The sequence below is a fragment of the Pseudophryne corroboree genome, chromosome 7, assembly GCF_028390025.1.
Source record: "Pseudophryne corroboree isolate aPseCor3 chromosome 7, aPseCor3.hap2, whole genome shotgun sequence".
NCBI lineage: Eukaryota > Metazoa > Chordata > Amphibia > Anura > Myobatrachidae > Pseudophryne > Pseudophryne corroboree.
Window position 1 is genome coordinate 109051606 of NC_086450.1, and position 17256 is coordinate 109068861.

The following is a 17256-nucleotide window of genomic DNA, read 5'->3' on the forward strand; positions in this document are numbered from 1 at the left end:
CTTTATCATTTATTTAAGGAGAGATTTTATCATTATGCCACACTATAGTGCGCCCAGCTTGCATTATGCCACTCTGTAGTGCTAACATCTCCCATAATGCCACACTGTAGTGCCACCACATCACATTATGTCACACTGTAGTGCCACAACATCACTTTATGCCACATTGTAGTGCCCCCAGCTTCCCTTATACCACACTGTAGTGCCATCAAATCACATTATGCCACACTGTATTGCCACTGTATCACATTATGCCGCTTTGTAGTACCACCCTCTCACATTATGCCACAATGTAGTGCCACAGTTTACATTATGCCAAACTGTAGTGCTAATATCTCACATTATGCCACTTTGTAGCATGCCCGGCTTACATTATGTCAAATTGTAGAACCACCAACTCATACTATGCCACACTGTAGTGCCACCACCTCACATTATGCCACACTGTAGTGCCACCACATCACAGTATGCCACACTGTAGTACCACCATATCACATTATGCCACACTGTAGTGCCACCATATCACATTATACCACACTGTACTGCTAACATCTCACATTATGCCACTGTCTCAAACCACTGCGGCCCATGACTCCTGCAGTGTCTGGTCATTTCTAAGCAACCAGACATGAGCTTCCGCTCCCAGGTCGCTGCTTTCCTGGTGACCAGGGATGCTTGTAGCTGCCCTGCTGCCGGCTCCCTAGCAACCAGGGGTGCTGGCAGAACGGGTGCTTGCGCTTCTGGTGTGCATGCAGTGAGACAAGTACACGAGTTGTTAATTAGGGAGGCTTGGCTGTGCCTGGCAGTCTACTAGCCCATACTTGCTATATATTCTGTCTCTCTCTCCCTGCTGGTCATAGTTCTGTGGCGCAGCGGGAGCCCTTGTCTCTCTGTGCTTCTAGTCTTGGGAAATCCTTCTGTCCTTTCTATAGTGGTTTTTCTACATTATTCTGTGTCTAGCTCTGGTGAAACTCGGCTTCCAGTTCGGTAGCCTGAGTTCTGAACCTTTTGCATTTTTTCCAATTCTTGTTTCTGTGTTATTCCCTTTAATTTGTGTTTTGGTTCTCTTCTCTTTATGCCACATTGTAGTGCCCCCAGCTGCCCCCAGCTTCCCTTATACCACACTGTAGTGTTGTAGGGAGGTCATACAGGCACGTGGAGGCCACACACACTACTGAGCCTCATTTGACTTGTTTTAAGGACATTACATCAAAATTGGATCAGCCTGTAGTGTGTTTTTCCACTTTAGTTTTGAGTGTGACTCCAAATCCAGACCTCCATGGGTTAATAAATTTGATTTCTGTGATGTTAGTGTATTAGAATGCTTTAAGTTGTATGTTCGTCTATAGTCCTCTGCACTTCTAACTTTAACCTGTCGTCCCCTCCAATTTGTCTTTGGTATTTCTTGAACTTTTAGTCCAATCTGACACTTGTTCTTGGCATCCCTCCCATTCACTCTCAGGTGTTTTAATTAGCAGAGGCCCTACATTTCAGATCACACATTGATAAGGGCTCTATTTGAAGGTAAGACCTAGATAAATGTATATAATGTGATAGTATTAGAGATGTTAAGGACCCATGTGAAAAGAAGTCACCTGGTCGCGGTGCATGAGCCCACATATTTGCGCAAATGTGTGCTATGAACATCACTTTTACTCCATATTAATTGTGAGGGATTATTTATACTATCAGTGTTCTTAGTGCTAGTAGTGTGCATCAGCTTTTCTCTTCCTCCAACATAGTATTAGAAGCCTCAGCATGATAACGCCTCTTAATATATTTTGTAATAGGGTTTGCAGTCCAGCTCCCCCCTTTTTCAACTATTGGGACAATCCTGACACAAGATTTACTTACACCATCTTGGATTTGGCTGGCAGTAACAGAAGCCCAGAATCTGACAAAGCCCTGATCTTGAGCAGAAACCCCTCAAAGAGGTTTGGGATTCACTGTTTGTGGGCTCGCAGGTTGTGGACCTCTGCAATGCCTTCATGTGTGACATGATGTGCTGATGTACTATTAAAGGGATTGGCACACTAAGGGACTGTGGAAAGGTCATATTGATCACACAATTGATTGTAAGAAAAAGTCAGAACCAAACAAAGTGGAATCAGAACTAAACAGCAGAAATCAAGCTCAGAAGGCAGAGGAATTGTTATGAACAGTCCAGGTCAAATACACAAGATCCGCATACAGGCTCAAACACGGGATCACAGGTTATGAGCCCAATACTCTGGCAAAGGTCTATGCTCAGAGCAGGATGGCAGCAGACATGTGACCAGACAATAAAATTCTTAACATAGCTGCTCACCCTCTGCAATAGCATGTGCCCTGCCTGCTGGTATCAAAGCTTGAAGGAGTGGGAGGGTGGCAGACTAACACAGAATCTGGCAAGAGATCACAGGATGTCAGGTCTGGTGGCACCTGCTAGTCCCTTTAAATAAGGACTGTTTTGCCTCTATCAGGACAGAAACACACTAATCTATCTGAACTGCTTAAAACACCTAATATACACTGCTCAAAAAAATAAAGGGAACACTTAAACAACACAATGTAAATCCAAGTCAATCACACTTCTGTGAAATCAAACTGTCCACTTAGGAAGCAACACTGATTGACAATCAATTTCACATGCTGTTGTGCAAATGGAATAGACAACAGGTGGAAATTATAGGCAATTAGCAAGACACCCCCAATAAAGGAGTTGTTCTGCAGGTGGTGACCACAGACCACTTTTCAGCTCCTATGCTTTCTGGCTGATGTTTTGGTCACTTTTGAAAGCTGGCGGTGCTTTCACTCTAGTGGTAGCATGAGACGGAGTCTACAACCCACACAAGTGGCTAAGGTAGTGCAGCTCATCCAGGATGGCACATCAATGCGAGCTGTGGCAAGAAGGTTTGCTGTGTCTGTCAGCGTAATGTGCAGAGCATGGAGGCGCTACCAGGAGACAGGCCAGTACATCAGGAGACGTGGAGGAGGCCGTAGGAGGGCAACAACCCAGCAGCAGGACCGCTACCTCCGCCTTTGTGCAAGGAGGAACAGGAGGAGCACTGCCAGAGCCCTGCAAAATGACCTCCAGCAAGCCACAAATGTGCATGTGTCTACTCAAACGATCAGAAACAGACTCCGTGAGGGTGGTATGAGGGCCCGATGTCCACAGGTGGGGGTTATGCTTACAGCCCAACACCGTGCAGGCCGTTTGGCATTTGCCAGAGAACACCAAGATTGGCAAATTCGCTACTGGCGCCCTGTGCTCTTCACAGATGAAAGCAGGTTCTCACTGACCACATGTGACAGATGTGACAGAGTCTGGAGACGCCAAGGAGAACGTTCTGCTGCCTGTAACATCCTCCAGCATGACCGGTTTGGCAGTGGGTCAGTAATGGTGTGGGGTGGCATTTCTTTGGGGGGGCCGCACAGCCCTCCATGTGCTCGCCAGAGGTAGCCTGACTGCCATTAGGTACCAAGATGAGATCCTCAGACCCCTTGTGAGACCATATGCTGGTGTGCTTGGCCCTAGGTGTCTCTTAATGCAAGACAATGCTAGACCTCATGTGGCTGGAATGTGTCAGCAGTTCCTGCAAGACAAAGGCATTGATGCTATGGACTGGCCCGCCTGTTCCCCAGACCTGAATCCAATTGAGCACATCTGGGACATCATGTCCCGCTACATCCACCAACGCCACATTGCACCACAGACTGTCCAGGAGTTGGTGGATGCTTTAGTCCAGGTCTGGGAGGAGATCCCTCAGGAGACCATCCGCCACCTCATCAGGACCATGCCCAGGTGTTGTAGGGAGGTCATACAGGCACGTGGAGGCCACACACACTACTGAGCCTCATTTGACTTGTTGTAAGGACATTACATCAAAGTTGGATCAGCCTGTAGTGTGTTTTTCCACTTTAGTTTTGAGTGTGACTCCAAATCCAGACCTCCACGGGTTAATAAATTTGATTTCTGTGATGTTAGTGTATTAGAATGCTTAATATTTGTAGACACTCCCTTACTAATATGTGTAAGCCTGAATCTTCAGTGATGGTCCCTGGGACCAGGGGGATGCTGGGAAGTGGGTGGTCCAGTGTGCAGTGTGCCTGGAGTTGATGATGGAATAAAACAGCACAGCAGTGAACTCACATGTCTCTATATCCTTATGACTGGATTTACAAACATATGAACAAAACATGGTGTCAGAAGAAGTTTAACTTGGACTGCTAGTGCTCTCAGAGTGTGAAAGAATCCTGCAGAAGTCTGTAAGGCTGTGATACTCAGTGTCTGCAAAGCCTGCCGTATGCTCCTCTCTTCAAACAGTGAGTAACCATGGATAAACTGGCTCCTCCAACCGGCATGCTGATGTCTGGTAACTTGTCTGAAAACTGGAAAAGATTTAATCAAAGGTTTAATATATATCTTGCTGCACGTGGAGCTGATACAGAGGCTGACAAAACTAAGGCATCCATTTGCCTCCATGTGATAGGAGAGGATGTGCTGGGCATTTATAATAGTTTTCAGTTTGATTAGGGGCAGAATATGGTGCTATCTTCTATAATGCAAAAGTTTGAAGATTACTTTGTGCCAAGGAAAAATGTGACATATGAAAGATATAAGTTTTTCACATGTGATCAGAAGTCTGGAGATGGATTTGATCAGTATGTTACAGAGCTGCAATCACTCAGTAAAACATGTGAGTTTGGTGATTTAAAGGATTCACTGATTAGAGATCGTACTGTCTGTGGAATACCTGATAATGGACTCAGAGAGAGATTGCTGAGAGAGCAAGACCTAACACTGGAAAAGGCAGTGACTATGTGCAGATTTGCAGAAATAACTAGATTTCAAGCCAAAAAGTTACACAAGGAAGTTGATGGTGCTGTACATGTAGTGCAGAAGACAGAGCCAAGCAAACCTCCATTCTCAAGAATGAAGCCGTCTAAGCCACAGTCTAATAAGGAAATTTGTAGTAGATGTGGAAATGCTCACAATCCTAAAATGTGCCTGCTTATGGTAAAACCTGCATGAAATGTGGTAGACTAAATCACTTTGCCAAATGCTGTAAAATTAAAAGTGAAACAACCAAAGTGCATGTTGTTAAACAAACAGAGGAATTCTTTGTGGATTGCATTGAACTTTGCAGTGCAGATAAGAAAGAATGGATTGTCCCTTTAACTGTGAACGAGATTGTCATTCCCTTTAAGCTTGATACTGGTGCGCAGGTGAATTTAATATCATTTCAAGACTATAAGACTTTTAGAGTAAAACCTAAAATTCATCCAGCCAAAGTGAAAGTTACAGGGTACACTGGGGAGGAAATTCCTGTGAAAGGTACATGCTTAGTGACACTGAAATATAAGGGACAACAGTTTAAAACATCTCTACTGATTGTGGATAAAATGTGCAACCGATTCTAGGATTAAGTTCCTGTGAGAAACTAAGCTTGCTAAAGAAAGTTTTTATGGTGATATCACAAGTAGAAGATGACTGCAAATCGCTGTTTACAGAATACAGAGACTTGTTTGAAGGTCTAGGTTGTTTGCCTGGAGAGCATAAAATAAATATAGACACGCAAGTTTCTTCAGTGATACACACCTGTAGAAAAGTGCCGTTTGCGCTGCGAGAAAAACTGAAACAAGAGATAAATCGCATGGAAGCCTTGGGTGTGATACAGAAAGTTGATGAGCCTACTGAATGGGTAAGCTCTTTAGTAATTGTTGAAAAGAAAAATGGACAACTCTGAATATGTCTAGACCCCAGAGATTTAAACAAAGCTATTAAACGAGAACATTTCAAACTACCAACCAGAGATGAAATCATGTCGCAATTTGCAGGAACATAATGGTTCAGTAAATTGGATGCATCTTCAGGTTTCTGGCAAATGAAGCTAGATGAAGCCAGCTCAAAGCTTTGTACATTTAATACACCAGAAGGTCGATACAGATTTCTTCGACTACCATATGGAATATTGTCTGCTCCAGAAGTATATCACAAAAAGATACACATGATTTTTGAACATATTCCAGGTGTTGAAACAATGATGGATGACATTATTGTCTGGGGATCTACAAAGGAAGAACATGATTCTAGATTGAGACAAGTAATGGAACTTGTCAAGAAAGTGAATCTAAAGCTAAACAAGGACAAATGTGAATTTGGCATGAATACACTTACCTTTATGGGTGACGTGGTCTCGGATCAAGGTGTAAAATCAGACCCAAGGAAAATATCAGCCAAAGTGAACATGGAACGTCCTAACAACAAAGACGACGTCAGAAGATTCCTAGGAATGATTACTTACTTAGGAAAGTTTATTTCTCAACTCTCTGAACGAACAGCCTCTCTTAGATGGTTGTTGGACAAAGGTAACGAGTGGATGTGGTCACATGAACAAGAAGAAAGTTGGCAAAAATTGAAACAGATCATTACAGAGCAACCAGTGCTAAAATTCTTTGATCCTGCGAAAAGAATAAGAATTTCAGCAGATGCTTCGCAATTTGGCCTAGGCTCAGTGCTGTTACAAGAACATGAGGATACATGGCAACCAGTAATCTATGCATCAAGAGCACTGACAAGTGCTGAAACAAGGTATGCTCAGATAGAAAAAGAACTTCTAGCGATCACATATGCATGTGAGCGATTTCATCAGTTTGTGTATGGTCAAACATTTACAGTGGAAACTGACCACAAGCCATTGGTAGCTATCATGACTAAATCATTACATGACTGTCCCATGAGAATTCAACGAATGCTTATCAGACTACAGAAATATGATGTACACTTGCTGTACTGTCCCGGCAAATACTTGTACATTGCTGATACACTTTCTCGTGCTGTGGACAAAAGTGAATGTTCCAAAAGTCTGATGGATGAAGAGATAGAAGCCTATGTTAATTTATTTAATTTATTTAATTTTAGTTTATTTATTTAATTTGGTAGCTTCTCTACCAGTGTCTCTTGCAAGACAAGAACAGATTTTGAAAGAAACTGAGACAGATGACACAATGAAAGTGTTGAAAGATATCATTCTGAAAGGTTGGCCAACAGAAAAACATGCGTGCCCACTGTCTATCCATGATTATTGGATGTGCAGCAGTGACCTTGCAGTTGTCGATGGTATTATTTACAAAGGCAATAGGTTTGTCATAACTGCACGAGTAAGAAAAACTATGCTGTGCAAGATACATGACGGCCACTTAGGAGAAGAAAAATGTAAGAGGAGAGTGCGTGAAGTTATGTATTGGCCAAGAATGAACCAAGACATAGCACAGACTACAGCTACATGTGAATTATGTCTTACGTATAGACCGAAGCAACAAGTTGAGCCACTGAGTACTCACGCAGTGCCAGAGAGACCATACCAGAAATTTGGGGCAGATTTGTTTGATTGTAATGGGAAAACGTACATTGTTGTGACTGATTATTACTCTAACTACCCTGAGGTGAAGACACTAAATACAACTACTAGTAAAGCCGTAATCAATTGCATGAAGTCAATCTTTGCAAGGCATGGTGTTCCTATAGAAGTGTTCACTGATAATGGTCCTCAGCTTTCCAGTGCTGAATTTAGACAATTTGCTGATGAGTGGGAATTTGTCCATACTATGTCAAGTCCCCACTATCCACGCTCAAATGGGTTGGTGGAAAGTACAGTAAAAACTGTAAAGAGTCTCATGAAAAAAGCTCAAGAAGGTAAAGAAGATTTCTACAAAAGTATTTTAATCTACTGCAGTACACCTTTACAGAATGGACTTTCTCCTGCACAAATGCTGATTGGAAGGAGGATTAAAGCAAATCTCCTGATACATGATGAACTGCTTAATACACATAACTCAGCGTTGGTCAGACTGAGTAAGGAACGTCAACAGGCGAAACAGAAACTGTTCCATGACAGGCGAAGAAAAAGCTTATCTGATCTAAAATCGGGTGACCAAGTCCGTCTCAGAGATCACGAGAAAGGTATTTGGGTGCAGAAAGGTATTGTGCAAGCACAAGTTGCACCAAGATCTTATGCTATACGTACAGAGCGTGGAACGGAAGTAAGAAATCGGGTGGATTTAAGATCTCAACCTAACCATAATGAAGACAACATGACTGAAGAATACCCTTCATCTGACATGTATGATGATCCTCATAATGGTGAACAAACCACGATTCTAGAAAGGTCCAACATGGTAGATGAAACACAGACTGTGTATGAAAGACCCAAAAGGGAAATATGCAGACCTGAGAGACTCATTGAAACGTGTTAGATGATGGGGGTAATTCTGAGTTGATCGCAGCAGCATTTTTGTTAGCAGTTGGGCAAAACCATGTGCACTGCAGGGGAGGCAGATATAACATGTGCAGAGAGAGTTAGATTTGGGTGGGGTGTGTTCAATCTGCAATCTAAATTGCAGTGTAAACTAAAGCAGCCAGTATTTACCCTGCACAGAAACAAAATAACCCACCCAAATCTAACTCTTTCTGCACATGTTATATCTGCCTCCCCTGCAGTGGACATGGTGTTGCCCAACTGCTAACAAAGATCCTGCTGCGATCAACTTGGAATTACCCCCGAAGTTCTTAATATGACGTTGTTAATTGTTGCATTGAAGCGTACAGGGCTTATCTTTAAAGAAAAGAGGATGTGATGTTAGTGTATTAGAATGCTTAATATTTGTAGACACTCCCTTAATAATATGTGTAAGCCTGAATTTTCAGTGATGGTCCCTGGGACCAGGGGGATGCTGGGAAGTGGGTGGTTCAGTGTGCCTGGAGTTGATGATGGAATAAAACAGCACAGCAGTGAACTCACATGTCTCTGTATCCTTATGACTGGATTTACAAACATATGAACAAAACAATTTCCATTGATAATTTTTGTGTGATTTTGTTGTCAGCACATTCAACTATGTAAAGAACAAAGTATTTAATAAGAATATTTCATTCATTCAGATCTAGGATGTGTTGTTTAAGTGTTCCTTTTATTTTTTGAGCAGTGTATTTAATGCTCTCTAAATCCCAAATAGTTCAATGTTCAAAGAGTGAGGACTCAAGATGGCATTACTTGGAACTAAGAAGCAGCCTGGGGCACACTCTAATACATAGTAAATATAATGCTCTGCAATCCACACATACCTGTTTATTTGTGAACTTACCCCATATTTTCCAACATTTGAAATGGCAAAAAATAACACAGACGGTTCATTTACACTATGAACAAATGCACCTGCTAGCTTACCTAGTGCATTCATAGGTGCAGAGACGGTATGTAGTCAGAATGTCGACAATGACAATGTCAACATTCAGAATGTAGAGACCACAATGTTGATAGTTATGATGCTGGAGGTCTGACCTGGATGGGATGATCACATGACCCGAAAGAGCCACTGCATCTGTTTGGAACAGGTAAGTCACCGTTGGCCTACCAGGGATTATATGTCGACATTCTAACATGTTGACATTTCATCCTTGTCTACATGATGAATGTCGGCAGGATTAATGTCAACATTATGACTATATTGACATTCTCATGTCAACATGATGAATGCCGATATATGGCTATTAAGATTTGGAACTCTCTGCCGGAGAAGGTAATAATGGCAGACTCTGTAAATGCATTTAAAAACGTATTGGACAAATTTCTAACTGGAAATTGTATCCAGGGCTATAGCATTTAACATATTGACATTAAATTATATGGGAGTGGTAAGATTCATAGCTGTCAATTGGTACTAAACCATTACTCCAGCAGGCGCATTATAATATGAACATCTTAACACAGAATACTGGTTGAACCCGATGGGCATTTTGCCTCTTTTCAACCTCTCTGATTATGTAACTATATAATTACTATGTAATTGCGCAGAATAAATTTTATGGAAAAAGCAGCCTTTTTCTCCATAATGAGAGAGAAACACCCACTCTCAATGATATACAATAGAATTGGGTTGTAGGATAATGGGGCACTGTTTCCATAAGAAAATGTTTTTAGAACATATCCCTTTTACCATGAAATAATGGAATAGTTATGGGAAAAGTTTAATGCTGGTTCAAGCACCCTTTTACCAGCAAAGATTGGAATATACTAGGGAGTTCACATGAAAAGCACAATTTATTCTTACATACAGTGAATGACACTTTTGATAGCAGTTAAAAAATACATACTACTAACAATTAAAAACAATTAAAAGGCGTAAAATTATGATAAATGGGGGGCAGAGGAAACCCTGTATTTCACCCTCTAGCAGTGGTGCGGTGGAGTATGCTAGTAGCATGTAGTAGTCCCGGGCAAATACTATAGCTCGGTACCACAGCAAGATGTTTTTGTGGGAGAGTGGGTACAGATGCTTCGATCTGTAGTGCCTCTATGTGCTCTGCATGGCCTCCGTGCAACGCGTTTCGCATGTATTATCCTTCATCAGATACGGATGAATGGAGCTATTTTCCCGGGACTTCTACATGCTACTAGCATAGCCCACCGCACCACTGCTAGAGGGTAAGATACAGGATTTCCTCTGCCCCCCATTTATTATCATTTTTTGCCTTTTAATTGTTTTTAATCATTTGTATGTATTTTTTACCCACTATCAAAAGTGTCATTCACTTTATGTACCAATAAATTGTGCTGTTCATGTGAACTCCCTAGTATATTCCAATCTTTGCTGGTAAAAGGGTGTTTAAACCAGATCAGATGATCTGCAAGAGCCGCTTGCTCCTATAGTGTGAACAGGTAGAGGGTTGCATTGACCCGGCAATCCGTTCACACCGCACAGCAACCCGGATCTGACCCATGTAACCCTGGTTGAAATGCTGGGTTGCTTGACCCAGGATATTTCCCCTGGCCCCTTTACACTGCACAAAAACTCGGGTTACTGCGCATTCACATGCAATAAACCAGTTATTTTTGGCAGTGTAAAAGGGGTATTACTACATTTTTGAAACCTCCTCTTACAATATGCTTTCTTTACTACATGTGTTTCTTTAATGGTTTTATTCCATTGATAGAAAACTTTCTCTAAAAGAGCTAAAGTATATAAAAATGCAAAATGCATCACACTGAGACTATAGGACAGAGGCGTCAAAACTTTAAACTTTTAGTACTGTATTAAGAAAATGATTGTGGATGGTGGGACACAACTTTTTTTCTCAGTTATCCTCCCAGCAATTAGGTAAGGGTTTTATGCTGAGCACATCTTCTTATAAGAACCATTGTACTAAAACTAATACAGATATTTTTATATAAACGTATTTGGAATTATTTTAAATGTATATTTTGTTCACTAATATGAGATGTATAATATGCCACAGGACAGTGCCCCCTAGTTATAGTATGCCACACAGCAGTGCCCCCTATTCATAGTATGCCACATAGTAAAGCCCCCTATTCATAGTATGCCACACACAACAGTGTCCCCTATTCATAGTATGCCACGTAGAAATGCCCCCTATTCATAGTATGCCACACAGCAGTGTTCCCTCATATTATGACACATAGATGCACCTCCACAGGGGACAATCAGGACTTAAACCAATTTCCCTGTCATTCCGAGTTGTTCGCTCGCTAGCTGCTTTTAGCAGCATTGAAAACACTAGGCCGCTGCCCTCTGGGAGTGTAGCTTAGCTTAGCAGAATTGCGAACGAAAGATTAGCAGAATTGCTACTAAAAATTTTCATGCAGTTTCTGAGTAGCTCCAGACCTACTCCTAGATTGCGATCACCTCAGTCCGTTTAGTTCCTGGTTTGACGTCACAAACACGCCGTGCGTTCAGCCAGCCACTCCCCCGTTTCTCCAGCCACTCCTGCGTTTTTACCTGGCACGCCTGCGTTTTTAGCACACTCCCTGAAAATGGCTAGTTTCCGCCCAGAAACACCCACTTCCTGTCAATCACACTACGATCACTCAAGCAATGAAAAAACGTCGCTTGAGCTTGTGCAAATCTACCAAGTTTTGTGTTAAATTACTGAACGCATGTGCGCTGCGTACTATGCGCATGCGCATTTTCCACCTAATCGCTCTGTTGCGAAAAACGTCAACGAGCGAACAACTCGGAATGACCACCATTGTTCCATCTGTTTACTTTCCTCTGTTAAACCCTGGACTCTGAGAGACATCTCGTTGCCTGACCCAGCATGTGGTCAGTAGGAGAAGGCCAGCTGTGGGAGGGATCATAAAACACAGTCTTCAGTTCTTCTTTACCGGACTTCTTCAGATTCACTCTTCAAGTCATTTAACCATAGACTCTAATTTTTCCAGTTTCTTCTATTTCTCCAATAATCGTGTACAGCCGGATTATTCATTAAAAACTACAGTTATCTTCCTACGAAGTCCTCCTTTTCTTTACGCCCTTCGGCAAACGTTAACACTTAGTTTGGCTTCCACCCCATGAGGAGGAATTACATTCAGCCACCTCGTTTACTCTCCTCACAGGTAGCTGTCCCTTCAGCCAAAATTCGGTTGTCGGAACCCCAACTTACGCTGAGCGTGACAGTAAGCACTGGCCCAATGGATCCGGCAAGTGAGCAGGCTACCGGGGGCAATGCCTCTGTGGATATTCTGTCTCGTCTAAATAAACAGGAAGCCATGCAGGCACAGATTGCACAGTTCATGCAGAATATGTCCACTCATTTGGATTCTCTTCACGCAGCGATTTCCACATCTCAGACTCCGGTTCCAGCTTCCAATCCGCCAGCACCTAATCCTCTAGTGTCGATTCCAGTTCCTCGTTTACAACTACAGCCACCCAGTTAATTTGACGGAAGTCCAAAGCAATGCCGAGGGTTCCTCAATCAATGCGAGATCCAGTTTGAGCTTCAGTCAGCTAACTTTCCATCTGATTGGACCAAAATCGCATACATCATTTCACTTCTGACCGGAGCAGCTCTGGATTGGGCTTCACCCTTATGGGAGCGAACTGATCCCATACGCTCGAATTACCCAGAATTCGTGGCAACTTTTCCTAAAATCTTTGACGAGCCAGGTTGGACCACCTCTGCCTCTTTGGAGATTCTGCGTCTGCGTCAGGGAACCCGTTCCGTCGCCCAGTACGTGATCCAGTTCCGTACTCTGTCTTCCGAAGTGGGCTGGAATAAAGAGGCTCTCACTGCCGCCTTTTGGAACGGTCTCTCCGACAAAATTAAAGATGACCTGGTCACTCATGATGTGCCAGTTAAGCTCGATCAGCTTATTTCTTTATGTAACAAGTTTGATCTACGATACAAGGAGCACTGTCTTGAGAGAACAAGGTTCGAGCCACCCAAACCTCGGGCCTGTCCCACTCCTAGACCATCCTCACTATCTACTGAAGAACCCATGCAGGTCAACCGCTCTCGTCTCACCAATAAGGAACGTCAAAGACGCAGACAAGGAAACCTCTGCATATATTGTGGGGCGGCCGACCACTTCGTTAAGTCTTGTATTCAACGATGGGGAAACTCCCACTCCTAGCTTACATAGGAGAGGTTAAGCTAGGAGCATTCCCCAACCAATTTACCAGGAAGGAATCACTGTTGGCTGTATGTCTGGAACTTCCCTCTACCTCCCTTCATTTTACAGCACTTTTGGATTCTGGAGCTGCAGAAAGTTTCATTACTTCCGCATTAGTCCGACAGTCTACCATTCGTTTGGAGTGAGCTATCTCTATCACAGCGGTTGACGGAAGTTATATCCCTGAAGGGATCATCACCCACCGTACAGTTCCTCTGAAGATGAAAGTTGGTATTCTCCATTCTGAAGTTATCTCTTTCCTGGTAATTCCCAAAGCCTCTCAAAAAATAATCCTAGGATTCCCGTGATTACAGGAGCACAACCCCTGATTGGATTGGGAAACTATGGATGTACTCGCTTGGGGGAAATCATATTCTCAAAGCTGTTTATCTACCGTCAAGCCCCTCCTTACCCTACACTCCACTGATCTCCCAGATGCCTATCAGCCCTTTCTGGACGTCTTCAGTAAGCAAGGGCGGATACCTTGCCTCCCCACTGAAGTTGGGACTGCCCTATCAATTTACTGCCTGGTAAAACACCTCCCAGAGGCCGAATGTACCCTTTATCTCTCCCGGAAACCCAAGCGATATCTGAGTATATACAGGAGAATTTGGCCAAAGTGTTCCTTCGCCCTTCCTCTTCTCCAGCCGGGGCAGGGGTTTTTTTTGTTAAGAAGGATGGGAGCCTACAGCCTTGCATCGACTACCGGGGCCTCAACGAAGTTACAGTTAAGAACAGATACACCTTGCCCTTGATTCCCAAACTATTTGACCAAGTAAAGGGGGCTACCATTTTCACCAAATTGGACCTGCGTGGAGCTTATAAACTTATACGCATTCGCACAGGAGATGAGTGGAAGACTGCGTTCAATACTCGCTATGGGCATTACGAATATCTGGTGATGCCCTTTGGCTTATGCAATGCTCCAGCAGTTTTCCAGAATTATGTCAACAAATTATTCCGAGATATCCTCTATAAGTGCCTGGTTGTGTATCTGGATGATATTCTAATATTTTCCAAAGATCTGAAAGTCCATCGGGAACAGGTCAGAGAAGTCTTGAGATGTCTAAGGGAAAATCTACTCTTTTGTAAACTGGAGAAGTGCACGTTTGAGGTTCCCTCCATCCCATTCTTAGGTTACATCATTTTCGGGAGGGAATTACAGATGGATCCTGCCAAAGTCCAAGCAATCAGAGATTGGACCCTTCCTACCACTCTGAAGGGAATCCAGCGTTTTTTTAGGCTTCACCAATTTCTATAGGAAGTTTATTAAAGATTATTCCTCCATCATTGCCCTGATTACAGCACTAACAAGAAAAGGGTCCAATTCTGCAGTTTGGCCACCTGAGGCACTAAAAGCCTTTTCGTTTCTAAAAAAGGCCTTCATGTCTGCTCCTATCCTTCGGCAACCTGATCTCAGTCGGCCTTTTCAGGTGGAGGTGGATGCTTCTTCAGTAGGAGTGGGGTGCGTCTTATCCTAGTACTTCGAGGATCAGAAAGCTCATCCTTGTGCTTATTTTTCCCGAAGATTCTCTCCAGCAGAACAAAACTACGCCATTGGAGAACAAGAATTGCTTGCCATAAAACTTGCTTTTGAAGAGTGGAGGTACTTGCTGGAAGGAGCTCAGCACCCAATCTCAGCAACCACAGATCACAAAAATAATTTATATCTTCAGACCACCCGATGTTTAAACCCACAGCAAGCCAGGTGGGCACTGTTCTTCTCCTGTTTTTCTTTCAAGCTCAGTTATCGTCCAGGGTCTCTTAATTGGAAAGCAGATGCGCTCTCTCGTTCATTGAGTTCAGATGAGTCCACAAATCTTTCGGACAGACAATTCATCCTAGATCTGGTCTCCTTTGCTGCAACTCGTACTACTTTGCTTCCTCCACCGGAAAAAACCTTAGTTGCACCAGAACTCCGAAAAAGACTGCTCACGTGGGCTCATACCTCACCGTGTATGGGACACGCAGGTAGCCTCAAGACTCTTAAGTTCATCCAACGCTCCTATTGGTGGCCTCATCTGAAGACGGATGTTTTGGAATTCATAGCTGCCTGCCCAAAGTGCGCCCAACATAAAAGTCCAAGACAATCACCATTGGGTCTTCTTCATCCACTATCAGTTCCACAAAAACCCTGGACACACATCTCCATGGATTTTATAACTGACCTACCTGTCTCCAGAGGACGAAACACCGTTTGGGTCATTGTGGACTGATTTTCCAAAATGACGCACTTTGTCCCACTCACAGGTCTTCCAACCGCTCCACAACTATCAAAATTGTTCATATCAGACATCTTATGGTTACATGGACTTCCACAGGAGATCGTTTCCAATCGAGGGCCTCAATTTGTAGCTAAATTCTGGAGAGCACTGAGTTCAGCTCTTGGAATGGAATTAAGTTTCTCCTCTGCATACCATCCCCAAACGGATGGCCAGACTGAGAGAGTGAACCAAGACTTAGAGACTTTCCTAGGACTCTTCATGTCTTCTTCTCAGGACGATTGGCTGGACTATCTTCCATTTGCTGAATTTGCTCACAATAATCTCTACCATTCTGCTACCCATTCCACACCCTTTTATGTGAATTATGGACTTCATCCACGTGTTCCTGCTTTCCAATCTCTTCCAGCTCTCGAAGTACCTGCCGCAGAGTTAGCCCTTCAGCAATTAACTAAGATGTGGAAACAAGTTAATGAGGCTCTGCTTAAAACATCCAATAAATACAAATTTCTTGTAGATCGGAAATGGAAGGCTGTCCCTAGTTTCAAAGTGGGTGATCAAGTCTGGATTTCTACTCGAAACTTAAGACTCAAGGTCCCTTCCAAGAAATTTGCCCCCAGATTCATTGGACCATATCCTATTGAAAAAATATTGAATCCAGTAGCATACAAAGTGAGGTTGCCTCCGTACTTGAATATCCCAAATGCATTTCACATCTCCTTACTGAAGCCTCTCATACTTAACCGTATTCGGGCTGTGCTACCTAGAACTCCCAAGGTGCAAGTTGCACAAGGAGAAGAATTTGAAGTTCATAGGATCCTTGACTGTCGTAAAAGATATGGTCGTCTCCAATATCTTATTGATTGGAAGAGATATGGACCGGAGTAAAGGTCCTTGGTTTCTGAAGAGGACGTCCACGCTCCAAGATTAGTCTGGGCCTTTCATACTAAGAATCCGATGAAAGCACAAGGGTGTTCAGAGCCCACCCTAAAAGGGGGGGGGGGGGGTACTGTCAGGCTCCGGAGCCTTACCTCCGGCGGGTTCTCCTGCGTGTTACCGTCCCGCTGGTTGGCGCGGCTGCCAACTGGATGGATGTGCGGCTGCCAAGGGTCTGGAGAGCCGGGCGCTGCGGCGGGGATCGCTGCGGTAAGGTCCTCTAGTGGTGACACAGTATAGAGTGTCAGAGACAGAAGCTGGCTAAAGCTGTGTGCTAACAACTAAGAATGTCTCCTGTGCTGGGGGCAGCCATGTTGGAGACCAGAGTATTACCAATGAAGTTCCCAATCTGTGTCCAGCCAATCCTGCGTGTTCTCCCCTTACAAAAGGGGGCTGGCTCAGAGGGAGAGTGCCAGTGCTTCAAGTTTCCTTCTTGTGAAAGGTTCTCCAGCTCTGTGCTCCCAGGTTACTTCTAGTTCCCTGGTCCTGGTTGCTCTCATCCATCAGTTACCTAAACGCTGCTGCAGTCCTGCTGTCTAAGTCCGTTGCCACTCGTGGAAGCGCTCACGGGATCTCAGGTCGTAGAGGAGCTCCAGGTGCTAATGGCGGTTCCTGCAGACATCTTCATTTCTTCAAAGTCCAAG